Source organism: Rhagoletis pomonella, unplaced genomic scaffold, assembly GCF_013731165.1.
Source record: "Rhagoletis pomonella isolate Grant_MI unplaced genomic scaffold, Rhpom_1.0 Rhpom_scaffold_00005, whole genome shotgun sequence".
Classification (NCBI taxonomy): Eukaryota; Metazoa; Arthropoda; class Insecta; order Diptera; family Tephritidae; genus Rhagoletis; species Rhagoletis pomonella.
The window spans coordinates 64,657,830-64,680,558 of record NW_023458559.1 but is presented as its reverse complement, the minus strand read 5'-3'; the positions used below and the strand labels follow the sequence as shown (position 1 = coordinate 64,680,558).

The following is a 22,729-nucleotide window of genomic DNA, read 5'->3' as shown; positions in this document are numbered from 1 at the left end:
TGTCTTCATTATACTCGTCAATTACAAACTCGATGCAAAGTGCGCTGTCGCGTATGGCTTGCAATGGTTGGCAAGTTAACCAAAACGATGATTTCGCAATCGAAATTTGCACAGTATTTATGTGGTTGCAGTGGCGATGAGGGCAAATAATAGAGCGAATGAATGCGATCGTCAACAGCAGCAGCGGTAGCCAAGTAAAATAAATGCAACCGCCGGTTCATTAGCAACGATTGCGCTAATCGAAAAGCGCGCCAAAATGCAAAAGCTTTCGCAGTAACACTTCAGCCAGACACGCGAGCGCGCACTCGTAAGTAAAAAAGCTCGCATCTGACCATTTATGATTTTTATGCTGCATGCGCGGCCAACTGACCAATATTCTGGCAGTTTTTGAGTTATGAGTTCAATCAACGCTACTTTTTGGCGCGCGCGCTCCCCTGCAATTTCGTCACCGCTTGCAACAAGTTTTCCACTGAGCTTACTTGTCGCAATTGAAACCACATCTAAGTGCCTGGATGCATGCGTTTTGTTGCTGTTGCAAAGTTGCGGTTGTTTTGTTGATACCGTATGGCGCAATGTTGGCATTGCCGCTCACCACAGCCGAGTATTGATCTTGCTGGTACTATGCGCCTCTGTGTGTATCGTATGCTTTTGTTGCAGCAGTGTACAGCGGTTGGTTGCAACAACCTGTTGCTGGGTTGCTGTTTGATTTATGACTTTTTATTGATATATTTTCACGGATTTTTTCACGCTTTATCGCCGATCGGCATGGCTAGCTGCTGTTTGCCACAGTATTCACTACCAGCTGCGCGGCTCAAGTGTAGGTTTAATGAAACAGCTCTCCGCTTTGGTTGATCTGTGTTTGAAATTAGCACCTTGTTGGTGGACTACATAAAAGTTTAGCAACAAATAAACACAATGAGATAGTTTTTTTTTGCTTTTTGATAGGTTTTACTATTTAGATATGTATGAAAGAAATTCGAATTATTGCGCCAAGAATTCGAAGAGTTTAAAGATTTTTATCAATTAAAGAGGCTGGAGTGAGTAAAGCACTTCGTGTTCTAAACCTCGGACAGCAGAATTTTTTATTTTTTATTTTTTGTTTTTTAATTCCCTTTTAATTTTTCGATTTTATTGTTCAAAAAGAAAGATATATAAATATAATTTTTCAGAAATTTATTTTATTTAATTTTGTCTTTGTTTTTTTTTTAGTTAATTTTTAGAATTTATTGTTGTAAAAAAAACGTTTTTTTTATTTAATTTACATTTTAGAAACATATATATGTATATACATACATTGCAATTCAACTGATTTTTATTTTTATAAACTATTTTTAATGTATAGACTTATTGTTTTAAAAATGACTTTTAATCATTTAGTTTTTAGAAGCTTATTTTCTCTGTTCCTAATTTAATTTTTTTAAGTAATTTTTTTTAATTTGTGGATCATATTATTAAAAAAAAACGAAAATGTTTTGATTTGTTTTTTTTTAAATTAAATTAAATTTTTGGGAACATATTTTTTTTTAAGTTTATTTTTTATTTATACTTTTAGATTTTGTTGCTTAAAAAAGATACAGGATCCTTCAAATTTGATTAAATTTTTAGAAACTTTTTTTATGTAATACGATTTTTTCCTTTTAATTAAATTTTGCTAAAATTTGTAGTTCTTATTGTTAAAAAAAATATATATTTTTTTGGTAAATTCATTTAAATTTTTGAAAACTTATTGCCAAAAGGCTAACAGAAAAACGCTAAGACCTCCTCGTTAGCAGATCTTTCAATTAGTCTTTCGAAAGACAGTAAGAAGCTTTCAAGATATTTGCCAGAATTGAAAATTGTCTCACGAAAGACTTTTGTATTTCGAAAGACGGTGGGCAGTTCAAAGACAGTTGCCAGAATTGCCCTGTTAAACTTCTCTACGCACCGTAACCATAAGATTCACTGCATCTTTTGCTTTTTTCAACACTTCTGGTAACCCTAAGGCCCCCTTAAAGCTCAGAAGGAGGTAGCTAGTGAATATGCTCGTACTGTGGCCATATTAAACATATGTAGATCTCTCTCGCATATTCTAAATATAGAATCGCATTAAACTAAAGGATGTTATAGCTCGTAGGCCAAGTCACATAGGCGGTAGATATAGTTTCATAAAAACCTAGCTTTTACAAGCTTAGGTCTACAGTATCCAGTAAGAATGCCTGCTCCGATTCTTGATTTCTCCAAACTCTTCCGTATAAAGCTTAGTTCTGCTGAGCGCTACTCATTGGGTGAAATTCCATCGCAAATATGCTCGGAAACCTTAACGATGGCATCGATATTTGAATTTTTGGGCAATTGACTATTGACTATATTCCTAGGCACTCGGGAGTTTGGTAGTCTAATTTCTTCATATTTCTGAATGATGTGAGATTTCCTCTGCCAAGACCCCCACTAGAGCAGTGAAGCATGGCATACTAAAAAATAATAGGAATGACCAAATCTTTTTTATGAAGAATTCGGTGAGCTTTAGATCAAGAACAGATTATCAATATCAGGATGGTATGTGGACGTGAGGCTCTGTATAAATACTGCTTTAATAGGGTTAGGTTGTTGTTGTAGTATCAGTGCTCAGCCCCGGGGTTTCGTTAAGACTCATCATCCTTATCGTCTGACTCTGCAAGCCTGAGGCTGAGGAAGCGGGCGATGTTGATAGGCGCAGTGCGTTACCCAGAACGGATAAGTGTTAAGCTGCATCTGGTATTTATCGGGAGCTCTTTTTCGTCTACTTAGGTGTTTGGACGGCGGTCGGCCAGCTAGGAAGATGTTGTCTTTACGGGATGAGACTTTTTCTAACTACATTGCTATGTAAGTTGTGAGCATCGCTCTGTATAGCGCTGTTCTACAGACGTGCAGGTACCGTCTCGTATGTTAAGGGGTGCATCTTTCAGAAGTCAAGCGTTGTTGGGGTTACTTTCACGATGACATCCCATGAGAAATTTATCGGACGTACAGCTGCGTCCTGGCAGGATTATCGATTTCTCCACCAAGTGTCGTCCGTTCCTAACAACCACACTGTCGCTGCGTAATTTGCCTCCAACCGGCCGATTGCTTTGTAAGGCTTTCGTGTTAGGGCCCGGTGTCATGAACGTCAGATTGTAGAGATTGAACGGGTTCGGTCCTGCGGTTCGCGTAGAAGTTTTCCTACCACTATCCGGAGTTAAAAGTATTGCGTGGTTACTTGGGCACAGTAATTGCTACATCACGCTAATCAACTCTTCCTTATGCAACCATAAGGCCGATAGAATCGTGCGTAGGTAAAAAGCTAAAGCAGAGAAAATATTCAGCCCCAGCGTAGAAAAACATTTGAGTTGGCGTATTTATAGCGAGGTTTAGTGACTTTAGAGATGTTCGATTGTTGGGTATACTTTCGACTCTTCGCCATTGCTTATGGTGGTAGAAAGATTGTGGTAATAACTTCCTTTACAATTTTCTCTTTGGCAAGTCGTCAGACGGGAAACCTTTCATAAAAAGTAGAGTCTTCGACCCCTAATGATTAGTCTCAGATTCAACAGGCGGGAGGAACATCCGCTCACATCAATGGCAAGCTATCTGAAAAACAAAAAGATGTCACAATGCCGAAACCGATTTCTCTCGGAAGGTTTTGTTCATCCCCATGAAATTGGTAAAGATTAGCAGGGTTACCTGTGAGTGCAGGAAACAGAAGTCCCCAGAAAAAATTAGGCTAAGTCAGTAGAATTTGAGAGGAAATTTAAGGTAGAGCTTTGCAGCCTGGCAACTTGGAGCACTTGTTTTATGGAGGGACATACACAAGCTAGCTGGCTGCAATGGTATATAGACAGCGCCAAAACTCCCCACGGCGTTGGGGCAGGCATCTGCGGATCCAGGCTGAAACTCTCGGTACCCATGTAAGCATATCCGAGTATCTTTTAGGCGGAGGTATACACCATATGTAGATATCAACCTACGTAGGAGAAAGTTCTAATATCGCATTCTAATATGAGCACCCAAGGCTCTCTTTGGTTCTTGAGTGCATTGATAAGCTGAACATACTGGCGAGGCATAATGTTATCCACCTAATTTGGGCACCAGGTCACATAGCAATTGAGGGTAACGACCGTCTAGCCTCGGCTCCTATAGGCCCTGATTCCTTCATTGCGATCAGACCTAACACAATCAAGGAAGAGTTGAGGAAGGAGAGGAACAGACTCAGAGAACAATACTGCCACAACACCGTAGGTCTACGCCAAGGTAAATGCTTACTGGGAGTCTACAACCTTACAAGGTACAGGGCAATCATAAACTTCTCCAAAAAGGGACTAAGAATAATAACAGGTTTTCTGACGGGGCACTGTAGACTAAGAGGTCACTTGTACAGGCTAAAGATCAGGCCGAACGACTTATGTCATTTCCATGAATCTATCGAGGGGCCTACTTTACACCTAATTTGTGAGATCGAGAAGTACCTGGGCCTTCTCTGGGCAAGTGTTGTTGATATGAACGGTTGGTCAAAATAGATCTCTTGGTCTTAGTGTGTGCCTCCATATCAATCTACATATCTATACTTCTTCTTTCCGATAATGGTAAAGGAAAAGCTAGTTTGAAGGCCCATGAAGAAGCAAACAAGTTTATACGTTCCCACGAAAGTCGGGTCTACGTAACCGGTACGACCCAGATTTATATCTGGCCAAGGACTGTCACTCCAGCAACACTCCCCAAAAATCCTTTGGGGAACTTGTATGCTGCTACAACAACAACAACAACATACGTCGAAAAATTCTCGTGAGCATATATGCAGACAATTCTTAAATTTCTACTAAACGTGCTGATGAAATTTACTTTTCTTATAATTAAGAATGAGAGTCCCTTTCTCAGCCACCCTACCACTTTAATTTGCCTTCTTAGGCCCAAAACCGTTACCCAAGTTTCCTGCCATCTTAACAAATTTTCTGCTCACTCATCTTTTTCAGGCCAAATCACTTTAACTGAAAAAACCCACTTAACTACGTACGGGTATGTACGTATGTACATACGTAGTATTACTTCCATTTATGATTACTGTTGCTCATTGCGCTTATTGTTTTAAATCGGCTTTGATTTACCTTTTTGAGTATTAATTTGCCAAATAAAGGTGCTTACCAAAAAAGGGAAGAAAATGTAGAGCAGCAAAAAAAGGAGTGCCGAAAATCCTGTGAAATTGCAGCTAATAGGATTTGAAGCTGACTTTGGGTGGTGGCCAAAGGCGAGTAGCTACCCAACAAAGCATACCTGTACTGCCTTTGGCGGCGTCTGCACTAACTAACTACTCCACAAAGCCCTTCGATAGCAGCATATGAGTGAGGTAGTGTCGTAAAATGTGGATTGAAGTGGATAGAATGTGTGTGTGTGTGTGTAGCGGGATTTTGGCTTCGCATTCCAAACGAGAGATATACAGATAGTAAACTGAATGAAAAAAAAAAATATTCAGTCATACAAAACTGGAAGATTGTGCTTTTTGACCCATGAAATGAGTTTTTGTGTACGTGTGGGTGAGTGTGTAATTGTCGCTTTAGCTTCCCCTCTTTTGTACTCATACTTCTTCGGCTGACTTTGTTACAAATTAAATTACTTTTTGACCACCATGCACAGTGTGGCGCAAAAATGGTGGGGCAGGGCTCAGTTATTCACATTCATATTCATTGTTTTGTTGCCCATTTCGTTGGCTTCGTTTTTGTGGGCGTTTATTGGCCTTGGCGTGTGCCAACCAACAAGTGTGAGTTCCTAACTGTGAATGCGGTGCAATTGCAATTCGTCGTGTGTGAAGTGAGTGGCAAATCTGCGGTCGCATTATAATTAATTTGTCGTTTTCCAAAACCACAAAAATGGAAAACTCGAAATGATATTTCATTCCAGTGCGCGTGTGTTTGTATGTGCGCTTGCGGTACTTTTCACATTTTTATCAAATATGCAAATTTTGTGTGGCTTTAAGTTGCCCCGACAAACGCCACGCGTTTCGACCAAAAATTATGAATATTTGCCAAGCTAAGCAAAAAAAGAGAAAAGGCAGCAAGCAGAAAGGATAAAAAATGCCAAAGGACCTGTTGTGTGTGTGTGGCTATGCGAATATGCGAATGGCGCACGGTGGCAACTGGCTGCACATTTGGCATAAGCAAAAGTGTCTAAGCCGATTTAATGAAACCGCATAAAATCGTTGGTAACCGCTGACAAAAAAATTGGGAATGCAAAAATGAAGTGCAAACCCAAAAATAAAAGGAGACTATTTTTATGACCTGGAAAAAAAGTTGGCCAACATTTATGCTGTGCAAATTATAAATGAACTTCAAGCCGAAAAAGTGCAGCTGGAAAATTTATATGAATGTACAAAAAAACATATGTTATAGCTCGACAAATAGTTCATACGCTACTACCGATAGCGTTTTTTGGCACTCCAGGTGTACTAGAAATTTCAATGTGCGCAGATTTTTCCAAAAAAGGGTTATACAGGTTTTATAAACGTTGAACTTTTAAAATTTTTATGGGACAGTACCCAATATATAGAAATAAAGTAATTATGACTGAATAACTCAGAGAGGGGGAAGACCAGAACGCTTGCATGTACATACATATATAAAATAAAATGTCCTGGTTCAAAAATGGTAATGGATAGGCCCTGTGGCCAATGGTAACCATTAGTTACCACCACAGCATGGTTGTAAATCATGCAGAGTCGGCACAAAACTCCAGACGAGTTGTTCGGAGGATAATAGGCCGAGCATACTTTGAAGTGTCATCAAATTATAATTTAAGAAAATTTTATTATATGGCAATTGAGAAGTGCATGTGCAAAAAATTCACAAATTTCATAAAGAAAATTTTGCAGCAGGCGCTTGGTGTTGGTAGGCGTGCCTAAACCATACTTGCATATAGAAATATGTTACAATAGCTAAATTGCGGAAGAAGACTAAGGTGAATTCATTTTCGAAACTGAAACAAGAAATGAAAAATTCCGTGACTTCAACTTTTCTTTGTTTTAAAATATTTGTAAAAAGTAAAATAAAATTCTCTATTGGGTACGCTTCCAAAATACCGTACCAATTTTAATGATTTGCTTTCAGAATCAATGTGCTTATGCCAGCGAAGGACATAGGTATATTTTCTTCAGTACGTTTTTATTTCTAATTCGAATAGAAAGAAGCAAATGAAACTAAATTTCCTTATTTGAGGTAAACTCCGAAAGTACTAAGTCGAACTTAATCACTGGCATTTCAAAATAACAAATTTGTGCTAGAGGCGGACATAGCGATACCTTTTTCTATGAACTTGAAGAAGTTTTAAGGAAAGGAAAGGAATATTTTCCTCAAAAAATTTTTGATAATAAAAAAGTTCTTAAGTCCAAAAAATAAAAAAACAAAAAATAAAATATTACGCACCGCTAGACCATTGGATGTAAACCTGTTGGATTAGAAGAAAGTGAAAGCGGGAAAGAGACAAAGGAAACAAAATTGCTTTGTTCGGGCTACACTCCCGAAATACTTAAGGGACCGATTTTAATCATAAGCGTTACAAAATAACAAATTTGTGCTAGAGAATCACATAGGAATGTTTTCTTTATTAAATTTTGATAATGAAAAAAAGTAAAAATTCGTAAGCAACCATTAAAAATGTTACTCTTCGTTTTGATTATTTCTATGTTTGGGATAGAGAAAACGGAGAGAAAAAGACACATGAAACACAAGTCCTTGTTTGGGATAAACACCTAAATAAAACCCTAAACAGATTTTATGGTATACATTTTGAAATGACATATTTGTGCTACAGAAGGATAAAATAATGATTTTTATATTAAATTCTAATGAAAACTTGCACCAAAAGAAAGCTGAAATTATACCATAATTTTTTTGAAAATGAGTAACTCTGTATACCATACTAAGCTCCAGAATGATTTTTATGGGCGGATATCCTTATCATTTGCTACTCGGAAACTCTAAGAACCTCCCCAGCCACGGAAGGGTTCACCATGTTTTCTCAAATCTATCACTTTTTAAAAGTATTTAAGGCATTTAGGAAGTCATTTAGTAAATTTTTGGCCTCTACGGACTAAGAAGCCAATTGAAATTTGTGTAGCGCCACGAAAAAAAGAGTTATTGTCATTTTCATATGCATCTGAATGCATGAGAGTACATGAACTTGTTTGTGTAAGTATGCATATGATAGTAAAACTTTTGGTTACTAACTATTTACATACATAGTAAAAAAAAAATGCAGCATAAAAGAAAAAACTTGCATTTCATAAATCTACTTAAGAACATGCAGTTCATCAGCGCTTTGCATGACAAATAGTTAGTAAGCCAAATTTCAGGAATTTCATAAAGGTTTTCTATTTTTTTTTGCAACTAAACTTTTTCCATAAAAATTTATTTGTGTAGTCGGATTTTAATTAATACTGGTGACTGCGCCAATGATAGATAGCGTAATAAATCAAATAAATAAGAGGATTTGAGATGAAGTTATAAGTAATTTATTTTAATCAAAATTTAAAATCATATAATGGCAAAAAGTCTATTAAATGCTTTATTACTTTTATAATTAATACATAGTGTTTATGTATGATTGTGTAGGATGGAAAAAAAGTACTGGAATGAAAGAATAGTAAAGTTATTAAATTGAGATTGAAAAGCTTGGAACTGGAAGGGAAGGCTTCACACAGATTGAGAAGATTTTCTGTTGAGATTGTGGACGGCCAACTCCGTATATTAGCTGCGAGTACCCAAGAGGCAAAGCCCAGTGCTGCCGCTGTCACTTCAATTGAAGCTTTTTACTTCACTTTGAGAGCCTTCACTTCGTTTACTCCACTTTCCACATATTAGATTATGCTCCAAAATAAAAAATAAAATTATTTTAAATAAATGATTTATTGAACTAAAGTCAACAAACATTTGCTAAAATCCTTGTTAAGTGCTAAGTATAGCAAAGTAACTTTTCGCAAAAAGCTACTAAAAAGGCGCCTAATAAATCTCCAATCCACAGTCGGTTATTGTGGAATTGCTCTGAATTATTTAAATAACTTTTTGATGAATCATATTTTTGAAACTTCAATTGACCATTTCGTGTGCTTTGAAATTATTATTTTGAGTTATATTTGAAATTATTTTGAAACTATTTGGTTTTTGTCGCATAGAGTTATCTGCTGATTACTTCAGTCCAGAAGTGTTGACCTTTTTTTTAAGCTGCCCAGACAACAAACAACGCAGTGGACTTTTCACAATTTATAGTTATTAATTTAAATAAAAAAGAAGTAACGATAACGAAGCGCCTAATTTCTATTCCTTTATGAATTGTATCGGTCGAGACCTTCAACCCGATAATACAAAATATTATATGTATATATATATATTAAATATGTAATGAATAAAACCCGAGGAGCTTGCCCTAATATTGCTTTCTATTTTCTTTCAATATTTTTTTTTATTCATTTTACTTACAACTTCAAGTGGAAATTGTTTCTTGCTGCTTCTTCCTCGATTTCTTTTCGCAGCTATAGCGCATCTACATAACCACTATTACCGGAGCGGACGTACTTCATTATATTAACCATAATTAAGTGCAATGAATGTTGCATACTTTTAGGATGCTTACTTTTAATTACAACATCATGAGTCTCGGCTTTCAACAGCTGCCTGTTGGGGGATATTAAATTACAAGTGCAGCGGCTGCAGCCAAGGAGTTATGAGCTTTAGCTGGCCGTAAGAGATATAAGTGGTAAGGAGAAGAATAATTGAAAAAGAAACAAAAGCAAATAAGTAATGCGAAAATTAGCTAATTTCGAGCAGCACGTTAGTGGCTGAATTTAATTTGAACTGAAAAATTCAACGGACTGGAAGGAAAAGAGTCAAACAATAACAACAAATGAAGGCGCCGTGAAGCAGGTACACCATAAGATTGCAAACTTTTAGTGGTTACCTAATTAAAAATTAAAAATTGGTGTGCCAAAATTTTGTTGATTAAATTTAAGACGAAACTAAGGAGATAGAATGAACTTTTAAACAATTTGAAGTTGTAATTAATACTTAGACAAATTTAAAATCTTTGAGTAGTAGTGAATTCTAAAAGTATTCGTTGCTGCATATAAAAGAACTGCGTCTTCATAAATGAAATTGAATGCTTGTGGAAAATACTCACCAAACTTTCTGATTAAATGCAGCTACGCTTGAACGCACAAATATTTATGGCAACAAAATTATCTCAACCTGCTGAATAGGCGTCTCTGCGAAAGAAAGCTCTCAGAGTACATTTCTGTGAACACTGAAACTTTCATTCAATTGCTTCATTCGAATTTCCTCCAACCGTTACCACGAACAAAGATATTTTTCTTTCATATCTATGTACTTTCGTAATCAAGGAAATGCATGTAACAGCAGATAAAAATGCACATCCGTTCTGCGACATTGCCGCCAACACAAGTGGTCGAGTGGTCAAGACTTACTGTCGCTCAACTGGCGACTTACGATTTTGCCTGTACATTTGAGAAAAAAACACGAAGCAAAAAGCCGACTTTCTTGATAAAAATAAGGAGGAATCACCTAAAAAGTATCTAAAGGACATGCCCAACTAGCCAAGAAACAGTGCAACTGACCGCACGGGCCGCAAGCTGCAAAAAAAACATCTCTAAATGCAGCCGGCAGTGTGGGCGACTGACTGGTCACGTACGTAACGAGGATTTTCATGCATGTCCAGTCATATATCAGGATATGTGTCACTATGTTCGCATACATATGAGTGTGTGTGTGTATTTGTGAGAGGGCATCTAATGCGACTGCAACACTGATTGCGAAACGCAGCAGACTGCGCAAATTGAATAGTCGCAACCAGGGCTGCCCACTTGGCTCAATCCGTGCCATTTTTGGCTCTATTTTACCAAAATGGCGCTTTTGAAAAATAGTAATATTTCAATACATTTTTGTGAAATTCGTTGCTTGTAGTACATCTTTTTCTCAACAAAAATTTTCTAATTTCTATAGTGTATACAAGTGGTTTATCTTAATTTGACATTGGACTTCTGTTTTAGGAGTGTGTTTCTGATTTTAATACTAGATGGGGAGAATTAAAAAAATTGCACCTTTTTTGTCACTTTTATTTTTCTATTTGGAACATTTTGGCACTTTTTTAATCTTCAATATGGCACTTCATAGCTAAGGATAGTTGGCAGCGCTGGTCGCAACCGCAGCGGCTGACAGGCAGGCAGCCGCCAATAGTCCGCTTCGGTGTGCAGACTAGCAGAGGCGTTGTAGAGGATTTGAAAGTCAAAGGAATTGCCTGTGATTTTAGTTAGCAATTTCATGGGTGTGGGTGGTTGTTTGGGGACGAGCCAACCACTTTTTTGTTGCATGAAAGCTGTTGTTGCTGTTGCTATTTTTTTGAGAATATTATTTGAGTTAGTTCTTTTATGCAGGGGTTTCTTGCCTTCCTCGCGCTCTTCTTGCTTACAATTGCATACTTTTGCTTTTCTTACGAAAACTTGTTCGTTTCATTAGGCAACTGACAGTGAAGTGACTCTTATTGCGGCGGTACATAGAGAGGTCTGGGCGTATTGGTTGTATTTTGAAAGATAATTTCGAACAAAAAAAGAACAATTTTTAACTAGAATCAAATAAGAAAAAAAATCTATTAAACATTAAGCAATTAGCTATCAGCCTTAAGTGTTCTACTCACTCAGTCCATTATAATTCTTTTCCTCGAGTAACTTGTATATACATATGTGTTTTTCGAAACCTTAAAAAGTTGCAAAACCAAAGAAATAAATACTACTAAAGCTAAGGAGTATGATACAGGTCTTAAAAAATATGTGCATTATATGAAGCAATTTAATGTTCTCGATAAGTTTTTGTATAACCAATATATCCGCAGATTTGAACTTGAATTAAAAGGACATCCCAAGGCGTTTTGGAGGTTCATTCGTTCTAAAAGGAGTGCTTCCACCAATCCTTCATGTATGTACTTTAATTGTAGGTCCTCTCATTCTCTAAATGATTCAGTGGAATTGTTTGCTGAATTTTTCAAATCCAATTTTGTCCTTGATGATGACTTTGTCAACACTCCCCCCTGTCCTAGGCTGCCCCAGTCCTTAGATTTTGGGTCTTTGTCTATTACTGAAACAGATGTTATTAATGCTATTTCTTCCCTAAAATCCTCTTTTAAGTGCGATAATGACGGTTTTTGTGAATATTTCCTAAAATGTTGTAGTTCCACTGTTTGTGTTCCTCTGAGCTTAATCTATAACCTCTCCCTCTCCTCTGGAGAGTTTATCCATCGGTGGACAGTTGCTTCCATCACTCCAGCTTTTAAATCGGGTAGTAGGAACGACGTTTCAAATTATAGACCCAGAATGAAGGTTTCACACAACGATTAAAGAGGAGGGAATGAAACCTAACCGTACATCCGTAAACATTTCCACATACGGCTCTAAATGGCAACGGGACTGGGTGCCAGGATTTACTGCCGGAAACTGAATGTCAGGCTTGCAGTAAGGTTACCTGACAATTGCAGCATATTTCAAGCAGAGGTTTTCGCACTGAGGATAGCAGCAGAGCTAGTCTATACCGAAACAACAATTAATTCAAAGGTAAACCGATGCGTACACAGTCAGGCGGAAATTACGCCTGTTACGTCATATAGCATTTTGTTCATAAATGTCCTTCGCAGCAGGGAAGCCATTGACAGGAGTTAACCACTTGCAAAATTTCAAAAATTATGTGCGAAAACGGCTGAAGTAACAATACTCGTTTCTTGCTACGGGGCATATCCTGGTGGTTGATCATGCACTAAAAATGGCTATCACTAGCATGGAGCATCTTCTCTGGCGATGTCCTGCACTGTCTAAAACACGGCTAAAATGCCGCCTACCAGATTAACCTAACCTAACCAAAAAGTTAGGAAAAGTCTCGCAGAGTGCTGAATAAATTCTTAGAAGATTTCGAAAAGTCCCAAAAAATTGTCAAAGAATTCTCGTTACATCCAAAATGGCCGGAAAAATCCCCAAAAACTTGCAAAAGTTAAGAAAATTCCAAAAAGTTTAGACTTAGTCTGAGCCAGTGGCGCTATATATCAATAACCACTAGGGCAGCTATTGAAATATTCTGAAGACTTCTGAAAAGGCTTACAAAGTCTGCCAGAAAAGAACTGGTTAGTCCAAAATGATCAAAAAAAATGTTGTAAAATTTCGAAAAATTTTCAAAAACCGATTAAAATTGGCAAACAATCACCGCTAATAAAATTATGGTCGCTGAAATATTTTGAAACATCTCAAAGTATTCCGAAAAATTGCGATAAGTACCAAGTAATTCAGGAAAATACCGAAAACCTTAACTAAAATCGCGAAAAGTTCCAAGAAAATTCCAAAATATCATCTTTTAAAAAGTCAATCAAAATATTCTAAAAAAATTAGGAGAACTCAGGCAAAATAAAAAAAAATATCTCTGCGAATTTAAGACAGTATGAAAATATTCCGGGAATTCTTGCGCAGACAAAACTCCTCAAAAAAGCTCAGGAAAATACCGCAATTGCGAAAGAATTCCGAGGAAAACAGGCGTGTTATACCAAGTTCATTTATAATAAGAAATCTTATAACTAACTAGATAAGGCAGGGTATAATACAAGTCACAGTTCTACCAGAAAAAACACTGTTATTCAATTTATTAGCATGGGTGCGCCACGCATCGCTTAGGGTGCAAGCGGGCTGATGGCCTATCGTGCCAAAGGGGAGATAGACAGTAGAGCGCTGAGAGTTGACAGCAGGAACGTGTGGATATCGCTGAAGTGGATGCACTTGTGGATCATTCGGTGCCTTGTGACAACCATTAGAGTATCTGTGGTGGCCAGCGGAGGCACTTCTGAGCGTCCGGTGGCTATTGATGACTGCATATACTGTCCGCTACTGGTCTATGAAGAGGACTCATTAAAAACTCTAAGAGAATAGTGTGGATACGGTTATTGGCCAAGAGTGGTGAGTTTTTGGGATAAGCAGCGATTACTTTTCCGTAATTTTTAGTACTACGTAGCTAAATAACGCTTTAAGTGGGCGATAGTATAAGCCGGTGGAGAAGTGCAGTGAGTGAACGAAAATACGGTATTTGTCTATGTTAGTAGTAGTGTTGTGAATAAAGTTCTTCACGTAGATGTTTCTGCTGGCGGTTGTTTGTAGCTATACAAAGATTTTATGGCTCAACCTCAAATGGTCGATCTTGACCAAGCGTACCGCACTTAGTGTAGGATAATCAAACTTTCGTAGACCAACACTCTTTACAGGCTGCTGTGTGCTATTTTTATCGCTTCGACTTATGTATGTTATGTAGGTCTGCGGTCGCAAAGTGTGTGTTACTTCAGTTCATTATGTGGCTTTTTCCAAGTAATAGAGTCCACACATAAATGTGCACAACCATGTATGTTCCATTTATGTACAAAAGTATCATTTCGGCTTTTTACTTCGAATTGATACTTAGTATATGTGCCGATCTGTGTGGGCTGCTTTTGTTGTCAAGCATGTAGCAAAAGTTTTCAATGGACTTCTTATTTTTAGTAACTTACTCATAACTTTTTAGAATTTTCAACAAAAAAATGCAGCATTTCTATTCATAGGTATTTTCTAAGAGGTTTCGTCTTTGTCGTCGTCGTTATCTTTCAGTTAGTTACTTAGCTGATTTTCTTTTTAATTATGTTCTACATTAAGAGGATTTTAGTAAATTTCTGGTAGGCATTTAAGTAATTGGCAAAAATTGAAAAGGCACTCAAGCGAAAGAGCTAATACAGTATTGGCCAATACAATAGCACCCCCATTTCAAAGTCATATTGTTTGCCACTCATGTTTATTTATTTATTTTTAAGAATTTTCAATTAAAATACAGTTCATTCTCTGACAAAACTCACATAAACTTAAGTTTAAAACTTTTTAAAAGTCCGCAAAAAAGTGCAACAAATTTTCACCCAAATTTCAAACTTTTTTCTCAGAAGCGGCAGAATTTTTTTTAATACACAGTTTTATAGCCCATTCGATTTTAGTCTAATAATGTGCAAGTTTCAAGTGGCTAAAAATTACCGTTGATTTTTTAGATTTTTTTTCGCCGAGGATGTTGCGGGTTTCTGCCATATAAAAATAAATTGTGTTTAGTCGTTATATGGAAGCAAATGAGACAAATAAAATTCTAAAAAATCAACGGTAATCTTTAGCGACTTGAAACTTGCATATTATTGGACTAAAATTGAATGCGCTATAAAACTGTGTACTCAAAAAAATTCTAGAGCTTCTGAGAAAAAAGTTTGAAATTTAAGGGAAAGTTTGTTGCGCTTTTTTGCGGTCTTTTAAAAAGTTTAAAACATGGGTTTATATGGGTTTTGTTAGAGAATGAACTGTATTTTAATTGAAAATTCTTAAAAACAAATAACTAAACATAAGTGGCAAACAATATCGCTTTGAAAGGGGGGTGCTATAGATATGTCCAATACTGTATATAAAGCAGAGAATTATTTTCTATTATTTATATTAGGTAATTAACTCAAAAGCAAATATGTATATAAATTAATTTAAGGCTAATAAGTGCAGAGTTTGAGTACATATTTATCTTTCATTGATTAGTACTCGCTCAAACACCGACGTCTGCCTTTTTTTTTAAATTTAGCAGTTGTTGCATATTTGTCGGCGCTACTAATGAGTTTGCTTTTGCAACAAACTTGAAATAAGCCAATGCCGGCAGCCAGTTTCTTGTTGTTTTCAACTTACTACCACCCCCATTTCATATGCCCCAACTCGTCGTTTTCATCGTCTGCGACATTTTCTTCCAATGCTTTGCTGTAAATTGCCATTTTACCGCCAAACTGCCAAATTTTTGGTTTCACAAAGAATTTGCAAATAAATACTTTCGAAATAGTTTGATAAATTGTTTAGAGACGCTTCATCAACACGTTTAGAATTTCGAGAAGCAAGTTCTATGTGTATATGAGTGTTGTGAGGCATGTGCGTTTGCATCAGATTATGTGTATATTTAAGTTTGTTGCTCTAAGCAATATGTACATATATGGACCTCCTATGCCCAATATTTGGCTGTCGAATAAAATTTATTGAGTTTAATTGGCTTTAAACTGATTGCGTTTGATGTGGCTGAATGAGGGGTTTTGTGGTTTTGGTTTTATGGCTCGACATGTCTATGCTCAGGGAGTAGCTTAGGGGGATAATTGAAGCCAATGAGCTGCTAGTTAGACGTTTTTCGCTTTCAAGTAAAAATGTGTGTGTGTGTTTTTTTTTTAATTGTGAAAGAAGAAATATATTTGCTGAAAAGAGTACCTCTTATAGAAATATGAATTTTTTTTGTTGGGTACGTGTATCCAATATTATCATCACTTAAGCCCCCCGAAACTGATGCTTTGGCTATGCGCCCTAAATACCAGATTCGCACCACTCTACGGTTTAGTGGTTCGGTGCCTTAAGAAAGCCTTGCGCAAGGCATTTGCCTAGGCGATGAATATGATTCTTGACATCCTACTTAATCATACAAACCGTGGACAATGCACAGAAAACGGCGCACGAAAGCTATAAAAACTCTGTTTGGAGAATAAATTTATCGAACAGGTTAAGGAACACAGTTGCCTTCGCAAGTATATGAACAATTGGAGTAGTACATATATAATAAATCAATTAATGCTTACACGAACAAACCAAAGGGATTGTGGTAAGGAATGTTGAGTGCTCCGAACAAAAGTTCCGAAAGTTGCCGAGTGGGAAAAAAGTGAGTTCGCAGAAGCTGGGCAGCGGAGTAGCAGGTCTTGAGATGATTCCATGTTATCATCACCCCATAAAGATACTGTAGTAGAGCCTTATGATTATGTTTATTTTTATAGCGTGCATTCTAATTGGACGATGCTAGACAGCCAGTCAGGCTTCCACCAGCCACGAAAGTTTTTGTTTGTTCAGCTACTTTAATGGGCCTTAGTCTACTGGATGCCTGAAGAACCCATCCATCTTGAAGATTTCCGCCTAGTAATGGCCGACTTGAATAAGTGTTCATCTACAAAGAAGCAGGCTACGAGCTTCACACAATTCAAAGAGCGCGATGAATTACTAGCTTATTAGCTATGTCAGAACCTTGAGTGCAGTCAAACTGTCAGAGAGCTTGTTGTTGTTTTTATAGCGGCTGCACAACCCCGCCTTGATCGGCTGGTTCCTTTATCGTTGTCGTCAAGCTAAACTAAAATGAAACCGAGAAAGCGCGCAGCTTCTATGGGGTTTGTCTATAGCGATAGAGGCGTTAGATGAGAGGAGATTAGTGGGTATGCGAAGAGATGTCTCGAGCCGTGGGGTGCCTCTCCGCATGTCGGGTACCCGTTGGGAACATCTGCGAGTTTAACCTGTAGCTGTGGTGTAGTGGTAAGCAGTGCGCACTTCCACTCCGCAGCACCGGGGCTCAAGCCCTGATCAAAGCAACATCGTAAGAAAATATAGAAAAAAGGTTTTTTCTTAACAGCGGTCGACCCTCGGCAGGCAATGGCAAACCTCCGAGTAAATTTCTGCCATGAAGAACAGCTTATCATAAAAAATACAATCGCCTTTCGGAGTCAACGTAAAACTGTAGGTCCCTCCGCTTTGTGTGACAACATCAAGGCGCCAAATTGGAGGAGAAGCTCGGCCAAACACTAACATATGTGTAAGCGCCAATATATTATTATTAGTAGCCAAATCGAAGTTGGGCTATTGTGGTCTGAGTCTCCAGAGGTAAACGAAGCTATGTCTCGTCAACGTCTAGTGCACGATTGAGGGAATACAATGTATTCTATCATTCTTGCGTCTAGTGGCTGTGTTCCAAAATGGGCATTCACAAGTCGAGAGTCCGTGTAGGTCAGTACTGAATGATCGTAATAGGCCTGTCGGTATGCTGTTGGGTTCAGAGGTTGCACATATAATATTACATCAGGACTTCGCCTGTCAGTTCGTTAGATGGCTTCTGACGTACTCCAACAATTTCCGGGTTGTTCCTCGTCGGAACTTGTTCGCCATTGACGTGAATTCCCAGCTATAGTCTGATCTCCTTCGTCCAGGTGGTAAAAAGGGTTGCCGAGGAAGTGAGAAAGTTCGGAGAGGTAACCGTTTACCTTGGAGCACAAGTAATCAATTACATTCCCAAACTCTATTATCGAGCAGTCGTCGGCATAAGAGACAATCGCGACTCCCTCTGGTGGTTGAGATAGCTTAGGCGATCTAATCCCGTTTAGGTCGGCGAAATATCTCAAGAGTTCTTCCGCTTGAAAAACACCACTAATTCAGAGACCGGAGTTGGAGACTGATGGGGGAGTTATATGTAGAAGCTACCTTAACAGAGCTTCTCATCTAGCTTCGGTCCGTCCGAGGGTAATGTGTCTGGGACTTGGTACCATACATATTTTATCCATTCTAATCCTCGATTTAACTGAAATGGGTAGTGAATAGTTCACTTAGATCCATCTTAAGCTTCGCAAAGTCAGATCTGAGTTTTCTAAAAGGTCGTGGATTCTTTTGGGATTGCACATATGTATATTAGCCACATTAGTTTGACTATCCGGCAGCCTGACGCCATGCGTCACCTATGTCCCGATTTCTGAAGATTGTCGAGAAAAACCTCCCTGTATAAAGCTCTGATTTGGGGTGATTTTCTTGGCTAATGCTTCGGCTGCCTTATTTTGGGTGTAGCTACAATGCCCAAGGACCCAAGCTAGATAAATATGCTTCCAACTCACTACTAACTCTTTTCAACAGAGTTATGCATTCTATATCGAGGTTTGACTTTATTGTAAAGGTATATTTCGAATAGCCCTGCTCTAACTGCTCGTTCCGTCTTGAAGCGATTTGCGTAAAGATGATGCATGCAGACGGAGATACATACTTTCCGTCCCAGTTGGATCTCAAGGAGTCGGCTCGACGTAATTTTATTACAGACGGTGTAAAATCAGCGTCCTGTCAGTCAAAGCTGTCGTAAGGATGGAAATACCATGCAATATGGGTACCAAATGAACGAGAAAGTTCTGTAGAATTTCAGAAAATTTAGGTTTTTCGGTTCAAAAGAAGGAATAGGTATTAAACTGCCATTTTGATAATTTTTTTTAAGCCAAGTTAGAAGGACCAAATTCTTGGATGTGGTTGTGCGCATATTATCCTTTCTTACGCACCAAAATTTTTAATCTATTCTACAGAATTTTCTCTTTTATTTCATATCCATGTTATTACTAGAACGTGCGTCAGGCAACGCGGCGAAAGTTCGACGTCAAGCAGTTGCAGTCACAACAGACAGCCCAGAAAATTCGCAATCGACTCTCAATCCTGCTTAAACAAGAAAATCTTCTAAAACCGGGTATAAATGAGTAGTGGAAATTCATCTCCCAATCTCTTCGTACCGTTGCGGAAGAGGTGGTTGGATACTACCGCCTATTCAGGAACAGCTGGTATAACAAAGAGTGCCGTGCGGCTGCTGCCGAGAAATACGCAGCATACAAAGCCCTTCTGCAGCCAATAGCTATGCGTGCGACAGTGTAACGATACCGGGGGAGGAGAGACGTCTATTCAAAAGAAAGAAACGAGAAGCAGAAAAACGTGAATGCGAAGAGCTTGAGATGCCGGCAGACAGGTAAGGGCTGTCAGACGTTTAGAGCCTAAAATCCGTACATCAAATAAAGCTATACATATTTCAACTACTGCTATTTATTGATTGCTTTACAGACAACCTTATTATTTTTCTGACTAGAACTTTTTAACAAACAGTGTGTTCTTGGTTTATGTACATGTAACAAAACTTTTCAGGTAGGTTGTCGACCAGGAACGGTATAATTTTTGAAGCAATGGTTAAGTAAAAAAAATAAAGAAAGTGAGGGTTTTTTTAATTTTACGCGACTAAAACTCTCAAAAATCGAAGTCTCCTAATATATTGTTATATATAATTTTAAAGGCCTATAAATCCTCTTTTCATGTTTGATTTTTAAAACCGGCTGAAAAATAGTCGAGCTGTTAATAGATAAGTCCCTCAAGTACGAAAATAACGCATTTAAAAAAAAGAGGGTTCAGGAAATTTAAGAAACCTACTATCAGATATGTGCAAAACAGGCAAAAATTCGTACATCTTAACGGAAAGCTTAAAATCCGTACGTTGAATCCGTACAACCATTTTCACCCCTGCAAATCCGTACCGTACGGAGAAGTCCGTACATCTGCCAGGGCTGAGACAGGTATGCGGCTCGAAAATTCTACCAGAAAATAAGGTAGCAATCAAGTGTTTTCAAGACTGGGGCCGGTTCCTGTAGAGATGAAGATCGAAATCTGGTCGAGGGAACACTTCTCAACGCTTCTGAATGGCGACACAGGTGGCGAGTATGATGAAGAAGAACCCAGACCAATGTTTTGGGGATGAAGCTCATGAAGGTCGGCTTAAAAACAGCCCGGAACCGACGGTATACTGGATGTGCCGTTCTAAGCCGGCAGCAAAGAGCTGGTCGGGCACACCACCTTTTGGTCGATTTAGAGCTGCTTTTGGTAGCACGAAGAGAAGCTGCCAGTACGATGCCATGCCAAAATTTGGGATCCCCGGCTATGTAGAGTGTCGTTTAGCACAACTTTCAGCTTCGTCCAAAAAGGGAAGGACCTCTCCGCGCCGTTTAAGACAAAACGAGGTTTTAAACAAGGCGACTCACCCTCATGCGACTTTTTAAATCTGTTGCTGAAAAGCGTTATAAGAGCTGCCAATCTGAATCGTAGCTGCACCATATACTGTAAATGCACGCTGCTGCTGGCGTTTGCAGTGATATTTACATCGTTGGCCGGAAATACACGGGGGTGTCAGCGAAGCATTTTGTAGCTTAGAAAAAAGAAGCTAACGAGGTTGGTCTATCGGTCTAACAAAGATGAAAAGCTTTTGGGTGCTTTCGAGAGAACCATTCTATGCAAAATCTATGGCCCCGTTCGCGTGGGCGACGCGTTCCGAAGAAGATGAAATGACGAACCATACGAGCTCTTCAAAGACATGGACATATGTAGTTAAGCGCATAAAAATTCAGCGAGTGCTCTGGCATATTGATTTCTTAGTCTCTAAAATTTACTGTCGCAAGATGTAATCAATTTACAATATGAAAAATATCCATTCAAGTCAAAGCGGACACAATTTACAACAATTTCGTCTGCAGTCTCGAGCAATGTTATACCTTAAATTTCCTATATTTTCCTACCTGCATCATCACCTCCTCCAGTGCCATTAAATGTGCACCAGCAACATAATCAACGTCATCGACACCAAAATCGACGGCAATACAGTAGGAATTTGTATTATTTGTTTTACTATCATTCATTGCTGCTGTTGTTGTTTTTATTGTTTTTGGTTTTATTTTTGTTGTCATCATCATCATCACTCGCAAACGTTGGTAAATAATTTGAAAAATAAACATTGAAGGCAAATGCTTGTGAAAGGCAGGCAAACGATCGTTTAGCTGCTGTTAATACACCATCCATCCACCGTTACACTAACACCATTGCTGTCCCAATCAAATGATTGCGTTCTTCCCCCTACCAGAAAGCTTTAAAACCTCCCTGTCTGCTCGACTGTCAATATGCCTTTTAGTATGTCTGTCAATTGTTGGCTTTGGTACAGTTACAGCTTATGTGTGTGTGGGAGTGTGTTGTTGCATTGCAGTGCAAATCAGACAAGGATTCGTTTGCTTTAGGATTTCAATTGGGGTTAAATGCTGTGCCAGGAGGTTACAAATTGAATTTGGCGAGAGTGGCGGGAGGAGTGTCCCACTGGTTTTGTGGTAGACGATATTGATGAAAGTCAGTTTTAAACACACTTTTTGAAAATCCAAAAAAGCGCACTTTATTGCAAGTGTTTGCAAGTTACTTGCGTTATTTGTACATTTGTTGTTGCCGTTACTTTTTTTGTTGCTCTTGTCATTCAACGATTTTCACTCAAGAAAAGCATTCAAGGTTTTTTTTTGGCTAGCAAAGGTGTAAAAGGTTTGAAAACGATGCCTTTGAATGAGGTGAAGATGATCATGATTGTAATACATAGTAAGCAGCGATTGTTGTTTTTGCTATTGCTAGTATTCAGCTTACCTTACACATATTTACTCGTTTAAATACGTATACACTTTTACTCACTTTTCTGCCTGGCAGCCAAGGACGCTTGTACGGCTCGACTTCAGAAGTGTTTCCCAATTGCGCATAAAGCAGGCGCAAGTGTGTATGTTTGAGTAGAAAATCTGACACCACATATTTACACTTAAGCAGTGTTGCAGAAATTTTTGTTGTACGTACTTTATGTGCTTTGTTGTTATTGCGGTATTTGCCTTGAAATTGAGGCTATACAGTCGTCAGTCACACTTTAGCGATACAAAATATTATTGTGGTGAAGCGAGCAAACATAGCGGCATACATATAGTAACATAGATGCATGTAGTTAAGTAAATAAGCAACATTTTTATTCGATATTTATCTCCTTTTCCTCTGGCTATGAAGTCCCCCCTACTAGCGCCAATCTGCCATGAATTGTATTTCTAAGTATTTTAAGTTAGTGAATGTCAAGTTTTTAGTGTGCTTTTCAAGTGCAGCTTAAAGCTCAATTTAAAGAGTTTTCTCCCACTTTTGTTTGGGTTTCGGTTGGTGCTACATTGATTTTCCATTTGTCGGCTTTGTAATAGAGTTGAGTTGAGTATTTAATTTCCCATAGCTTTCATTTAGCAAAGCCCATAAATTGGTTTCTCTTGT

At 38.2% G+C, this 22,729-nt stretch overlaps 1 protein-coding gene across 1 annotated transcript in view; it reads right to left on the bottom strand.

Annotated features, from left to right (window-relative positions):
• LOC118740181 (circadian clock-controlled protein daywake-like) overlaps positions 1–22,729 on the bottom strand; it is a 146,347-nt gene that overhangs the window by 6,069 nt on the left and 117,549 nt on the right. The window lies entirely within an intron of this gene.